Source organism: Pristiophorus japonicus, unplaced genomic scaffold (genome assembly GCF_044704955.1).
Source record: "Pristiophorus japonicus isolate sPriJap1 unplaced genomic scaffold, sPriJap1.hap1 HAP1_SCAFFOLD_110, whole genome shotgun sequence".
Lineage (NCBI taxonomy): Eukaryota > Metazoa > Chordata > Chondrichthyes > Pristiophoridae > Pristiophorus > Pristiophorus japonicus.
The window spans coordinates 1,120,138-1,127,334 of record NW_027250756.1 but is presented as its reverse complement, the minus strand read 5'-3'; the positions used below and the strand labels follow the sequence as shown (position 1 = coordinate 1,127,334).

The window sequence follows — 7,197 nt, the reverse complement described above, 5'->3', positions numbered from 1 at the left end:
AGGCCGTTTGCTTACAGAAGCTGATTGTACATTTTCAACATTATCGATCTGGGTGCACGGGCAGGCCACGTCGTGACAGGGACTTGATGCAGCGTATTTCTGTATGGATGCAAAAAGCCTGAAATGGAATAGCTGAGTTGTGCTAGATGGCAGACGAGAGGTTAAGGCGATGGAATGCAAATCGATTGTTTCAATTTACATTATTAAGCGTTTGTTGCTGATAAACCTTCCAAGCATTTGACTCAATATTACATAAATTAGGCTTCGAATCCAAATCTTATCAAAACTTTAATTTCCTGGTACCATTATGGTACATACCTTAAATAAACACCTTATCCATTATGCTGCGCGCTCACTGACTAAGTCATGGTCATTTCATACATTTTTCTTGATATGCCAACTGAATTTACTGACTGGAGGAATTGCATTGACTCCACTTGATCGGCTCGGCTCATCCTTGGGCCGAATTGCGAGTGGTGCGAGCAAATTCTGCAACTGAGTCATTACTGTTCTTTCAGGAAGGGAAACATCCCCTTACACGTCCTGCTATACACGTGGGCACAGCCCCATTCAACTCCCATGATGCTTAATCCCCTCTTAGCGGGACTGAAGAACTATTTTCAAGAAGGAGGCTCATGGTCTGCTCAGCAGAAAGTCACTGTTCTGCGTGTTCTTTCAGCCAGCTTTCCAACTGCCGTGCGAGCATTGCTGACTATTCCAATACAACAATATTGGAATGTCTTTACAAAACTAGTTTTGATTAAGTGACCTGTATTATCAAATAAGATTTTGAAGCATTTATAGCTTTATATTGTCGTCTGTGTCGGCATCCAGTTAAGGCACACTCTACCTTAAGACAACTATATTCGGTGCTGCTTTATTTCAATGCGAGCGGGAAAGTACATATCTGTGAAGATATTTGCCCCTAATTTATACCATTCCTGTCCTATAGTCCACGTCTTTCGTTATCCATTGCCGTCCTTGTTGCTGCTTAGATCATCTCAGGCAGTCCATTTAAACCTGAGAAGTCAATCAGCGAAAACCAGAGAAATACAAGAGGCAGAGATAGGGAGAGATAGAAAGAAGCATGCGAAGACAATAACAGAAAAGATCATTGCAGCTTGAGGGGAAATTCTTTTGCTCTCTTGAAAAGTTGTAAAAGCGTAAAGGATAATTGGGCGACAGTTTAAAGGTGTCTCCCGCTCTGGCGGATCTCTCAGGCTCTGAGGGAGGGAAATGCAGCCCGGCAGCTACAGCTCTTTGTTATTCAAGCACTGAACGGAGCTTTAAACAGTGTAGCGGCGAACAGGTAAACCTGAGTGGATTTCAGGCCCAAAACATTAAACCTACCGGCTATCGCAGACAGTTGCAGTTTGCTGCAAAAAATTACTTTCCCGCCTCGGAACCAGCCAAACCTGTCCTGCAGGACTATGGGGAAAGGACGGGGGAGTGGGACTAGCTGAGAGCTAGCACACTCTCGATGGGACGAATGGCCTCCTGCTGTGCAGTAAACATTCTATTAATTTACATTTGGACTTTGATGGGACTCGAATCGATAAGTTTGAATGTTTCTATAGAACAGAATCAGCGAGAAGTCCAATGCACGAGCCATTGCAACACGGAGCACATCATTTTTAGCGAAATGTTCAGGAAATACTTGTTTCTTTTGAATGTGGTGTAGGAATTATGTCGAGATAAACAATGTGTTTACATATCTTCTCTTTGAAATCGAGTGTATTTCCGGCACATTATTATTTACATCAGAGTTATTGATTAAATGTCAAAACGCCTCCACTCCATCCCACAAATATGTACAATTTTCATCCTCCGTTGCAATATTTTGTGCTGGAATAAAACAGTGAATATATAGGTAAGGTTTGGGGATACATCAATTGCACCTTCGATTACTGTCGAAATGTCACAAGCAAAGCCATCAGCTGTATTTGGGGAGGCGCGAGCTCACAACCTCAGCCTTCCTGGGTGCTTACACTGTCATATAAGTGCTGCGCGCTATCCGATTCCGTCGCTGGAACTGGATGCGAATGCTGTGTGGTATTTGTGCTCCCATCATACAGCTGCCAATCCCACCTGTCTTATAATTCCTCCCCTAAAGACCTATCGACGTTGGGGTCAATTGACATTTTCAAGTTTCACATTGATCGATTTTTGTTCGGCAAGGATACGAAGATTTATGGAATCATCGCAGGCAAATGGAATAATGAATTAGGTAAAAGGGACAGAAACGGAAACAGCTGCAAACAATCGTTGCATTTTATTCATATTCAACAGCAACAATATCCGTGCCGTGCGCAACTATGCTGTGGTCAGAGACAAACGCCCTTAGCTTCCGAAACTCCCGTGGCTTTTCTGTGGCTCTCTTTCCTTTCTTCCCTTCATCCTGCAAGCTGCCAGTTTTTAAACCTTGTTTTAAATGTTGGTCTGGGCGAGGGCATTCCACATTCTCAGAACCATCTCTACCGTTTCATTGCTTGATTTCTTTGTTTATTATGCCAGATGAAGAATTGTTTGATCACCTCATTTATTTCATGTGGGCAACAGGCACGGGTATTCATTCAGATATAACCCACAGATTCACATTGAGATAACTGCAACGAGAGAGACAGAAAGCACCGTGGTACATGGCGGAATAGACAAGAGAAATGGATAAATCGTAAACGGCCTCAGACTCTGAAAAGTACAAACATCACATGCAAAAGCCTTGCATGCTCCAGGTGAGGCTCGAACTCACAACCTCGGCATTTCCCAAACCTGTACTGTCATATAAGTACCGCGCGCTGACCGATTGCGCCACTAGAGCTGCATGTCCTGTGGTCTTTGTGCTCCCATCATACAGCTGCCTGTCCTACCTGTCTTACAAGGAAGAAGACAAAGAATCATCGAATCATTCAACACAGAAGGAAGCTTTTCATCCCATCGTGTCTATGCCGGCTCTCTGCAAGAAGCCTTCAGTTGTTGAGACTCCAAAGATTCTCGCCGTAGACGTGTTTTATTTTTTGTGTAATGTATTGTTATTTGTAATGAATTTGGATGTCCATGCGGGAAATTTATAATATATATTTGTGCATATATCTGTGAGTTGTAAATTAAATTGTGTGGACCATTGATAATCAAATTATTTGTGTTCATATATGTGTTATTATGAATTTATCTCTAAGTATCTCGGTGCTATAATTGTATTTACGTTTATTTGCGAGGTGTTTACAAGATGCAAAGATGTACACAGAAAATACATTTATAACAAACACAGATGCTCCATAATACTATTATAAATAACTATGTTGCATTCAAATACATAAACACTAAAACAGATATACAAAATATATTTATAACCCACAGAACAAATTGCAACTTAACACATAGACACCAAAATATATTTAGAGCTATCACTGATCGAAGAACATTTTACTCTCTACGGTCCTCAGCAAAGTCTGCTGTGCCTTTGTTTCCTGTGCTTGTGCTCGGTGTAAGGGAAGGTTTTGCCGAGCCGTGGTATATCGTTTCCCAAGGTAGGGCCGAAATGCGCTGTCTGAGGCCACGTTCACTGCTATAGTTGATATTTAATAATCGTTTGGAATTGTGTCTAATGCATAATTACAACATCTACAGATGTTTCATCCTGGTACACAAATCCACTGCCAAATGAGTTCAACCCCTCACCCGCCCCAGTTGTTAAACTTCCCGCTTGGACATTGGTCCTAACTCGATTGATGTACAACTCGACCTACTGCAACAGGTCTCTCCTGCGCCAGAACTGGTCCAAATGCCCCGGATTCTGTAGCCCAACCTCGTGCACCTTTGATCCAGACATACGTTGCTTTTTCCAACCTCAATAGCGCTAGGCACTGGGAATAATCCATAGAATACCTTTGTGGTCCTGCTCATTAATTTCCTCAATTGCACCTGAAACTCTGACTGAAGAAACTCATCCCCTTCTTTCCTTATGTCAGTGGTTAGCACATAGATCACGACTTAAGCAGCTCCCATTCGCCCCTCAAAATGTTCTGCACCCATTCAGTGATGTTCTTTATCTGGCAGAAGGGAGGATACACACGACGCATTACTCACATTTGCCGTTGCAGAATGGTACTGACTTTCGAATCCCAATGATGTCAACTTATGTTACTTTTTAGTTTCAAAAGCAAAGCACTGCGAATCCTTTAAATCTGAAATGAAATCAGAAAATGTTGGATATACTCAGCCAGTCAGGCAGCATCTCTGGAAAGATTTCTGATGACGGGGTTGTCATTAAATGTCATTGACATGGAGCGTCAATAATGCAATCCAGATACGGTCCGATATTGTAATCCCAAGCGCCAGTTTGTGGGTATTTAAACCAATCCGGCTACCACGCATTAATCTGGTAGCTAAATTGTTGTTGTTGTTCTGGTAAAGTCGCAACAGCAGAGGACTGCAATAAAATATCCAAGTCTTTAAGATAAATCATATGTTTTACAATTAATAAAACGAGCCAGTCCCAAATGACATTCAATCTTCAAAACGGTTCACTTCCGCCGTTTAATTTCCGCCATGTCTGCCGGGGAAAAACACAGGTTTTGGCTGTTTTTTTTATTGCGGTTCATTGCTGTTGCGACTAGTTTACTTTGAACATTCTCCCTTTAAACATTCTCACAGAGGCCGCCTAACTGGTTCACGAGTTCTTGACATCAACGTTTACTCACCCCTGTGACCGCCACCTAGTGGTTATGATGCAGAGCTCTCTACTCATCGGTACAGGTTCGATGCCCATTCCGGGATTTATTAAATTAAAATGAAGCTTATTCAATTAATTTCATAACATTCTGTGAAAGATTAATAATTATTGCAATCGCCATTGATAACTTGTCACGTTTGTTTCAGACTAAGGGAAATACATGGCAAGAGAGAGCCTGCATAACTTCCAACAATTGCGGTCTCGAAGGGCACGTATGATGTCAGCACACACCCGTCGAGGCCTCTCAAGTGCGCATCTCAGAGCGCGATGTGCGTGCGCTGAAAGCCGGCACTGGGACAGTCAAAATGGCTTTTGACAGATCCAACGCATCCCTGAGAGAAGGGTTATTGCGGTCGGAGATTTGCGCTATTTTTCCAACTCTTGCCGAGAAGATCTCCTTCAAAATCTTACGCCTGGTAAAGGTGACAGAGAGATAGATAGGCAGGGGGAAACAGTTATATGCATGTCACAGAAAGAGAGAGACAGACATGTGGTTTTCATGGAGAGGAGACAGTCCGGAGAGACAGAAAGCGAGGCAGACAGATTTTGAAAGAGAGAGAGAGAGAGTGACAGCCTAGGGGGAGGGAAGACAGGGTGAGTTTATTATGGTGGGGGATATAGAGAGCGACAATACTGAGGTGAGGGGGCGGCAAGACCGACCGACAGGGTGAGAAACGGATGGAGAAAAACTGGGTGGGTGGGAGATATGATGCGTGACAAAGAGAGAGATAGACGTGGAAGGCAGAAGGGAGGAGGCAGGCGGCGGAGAATAATGTAAGGGGGACAGATAGGGGAGGCAGAAAGGGAAGACTGACGGAAGGCAAATAGAGAGCGACAGACAGGGGCAGACGGGTTTGCATGGTGGAAGGTGACAGTAATTGACAGACAGGGGAGGCAGACGGGGGTTAGCCAGAAAGATAACACACTGGGCTCAGATAGAGTTAAAGAGAGAGAGACAGAATGTGGGGTGAGGCAGTGAGAGTGAGAGAGAGCGGGTGAGGCAGACGTGTAAGAGACAGATAAATAGAGAGTTTAGTGAAACAATCGAGGCAAACAGGGCAAAACGGCGAGAGATACAGATGGGGCAGACAGCAACGGCAGTCAGATGAGGAGACATAGAGAGAGAGAGAGGCATACAGGAGAGACATGACCAGAAAGACATACGAGGAAGCAGAATGAGAGAGACATACGGCGGATCAGAGCGAGAGACAGACACGGGTAGGTGGGTGGGGAGAGAGATAGAGTGATGGAGACAGGGGGTGGAAAAGTATAGATGGCAAGACAGAGAGAGGCAGGTGGGGGAGAAAGAAGGAGGCGACAGTCCGAGAAAACACTGAGAGAGAGAGAGAGAGAAACCATACGGTAGCAGAGTGGGAATGTTACTGAACTACTAATCCAGAGGCCTGGTCTGAAGATCGCCGAGAGGTAAGTTTAAATCCTGCCACGCCAGCTGAAGAATTTAAATTGAGTTAATTACATGAATCTTGATTTGAAGAACTAGTATCAGAAATGACCATGATTGTACTGGATTGTCGTAATAATCCATCTTGTTCACTAATGACCTTTTGGGGATGAAATATGCCGTCCTTTCCTGGTCTGGGCTATACGTGATTCCAGACGCAGAGCAATGTGGTTGACACTTCAATGCCCTCGACAATGGCCCAGCGAAACACTCAGTTGAATCAAACTGCAGCGACAAAGTCGGCACTGCGGGAGAATCTTCACCACACGGACTGCAGCGGTTACAAATAGTCGGCTCAACACCACCTTCTCCGGGGCAGTTTCAGAAGGGCAATAAAGGAAGGAAGGCCTTGGTAGCGACGCCCACATTTCTGATTTAATTTTTTTTAAAACCTTGGAGACAGGGAAAGAGGTCGACAGAGAGAGATATGGAGACAGAGGCAGACGGCGGGGTAATCGATGGGTCAAACAGAGTGAGAGTGATGAAGAGACAGCAGGGAGATAGACGTGGGGAGAAAGAGGGAGATAACCAGAAGGCGGAGTCAGATAGGCAGATCGGCGAGGTAAAGAGAGATAAACATTTGGCGGTGACAGAGAGAATGAGAGATGGGGAGACAGCTGTGGATAGACAGAAGTGAGTAGACGTACAGAGGGTTAGAGTGGGACAGGCGTGGGAGAGAAATGGGCAGAAAACAGACCCGGAAAGACACGGAGAAAACGACGTGGTAGACAAAGAAAACGAGCTGGGGGAGCGAGAGACAGCGTGCGAGAGCAACAAATTGGGTGTGGTGGGATAGAGATTGACTGGAAGAATGGTGCATTGCGAGAGGCTGCGGTCGATAGATGATATGTTACAAAGACAAAGGCTGAGACGGTGCTCGACGGGAGCAGGCAAACTGGTGAGCCAGAGGGGCAACAGAGAGAGTGAGTGAAAGACAGACGAGAGATAGGAAGGAGATAGATAGGGGCGGGGGACAGAGAGAGAGAGAGAGAGAGACCTACAG

General features: G+C 44.7%; 1 non-coding gene across 1 annotated transcript; it reads right to left on the bottom strand.

Annotated features, from left to right (window-relative positions):
• Window positions 1–2,724: 2,724 nt before the first annotated feature.
• Window positions 2,725–2,818, bottom strand: trnai-uau (transfer RNA isoleucine (anticodon UAU)). Its single transcript has 2 exons — window positions 2,781–2,818; window positions 2,725–2,760 (listed from the first exon to the last, which is right to left on the bottom strand). It is a non-coding gene; the product is annotated as a tRNA-Ile (tRNA).
• Window positions 2,819–7,197: the final 4,379 nt, after the last annotated feature.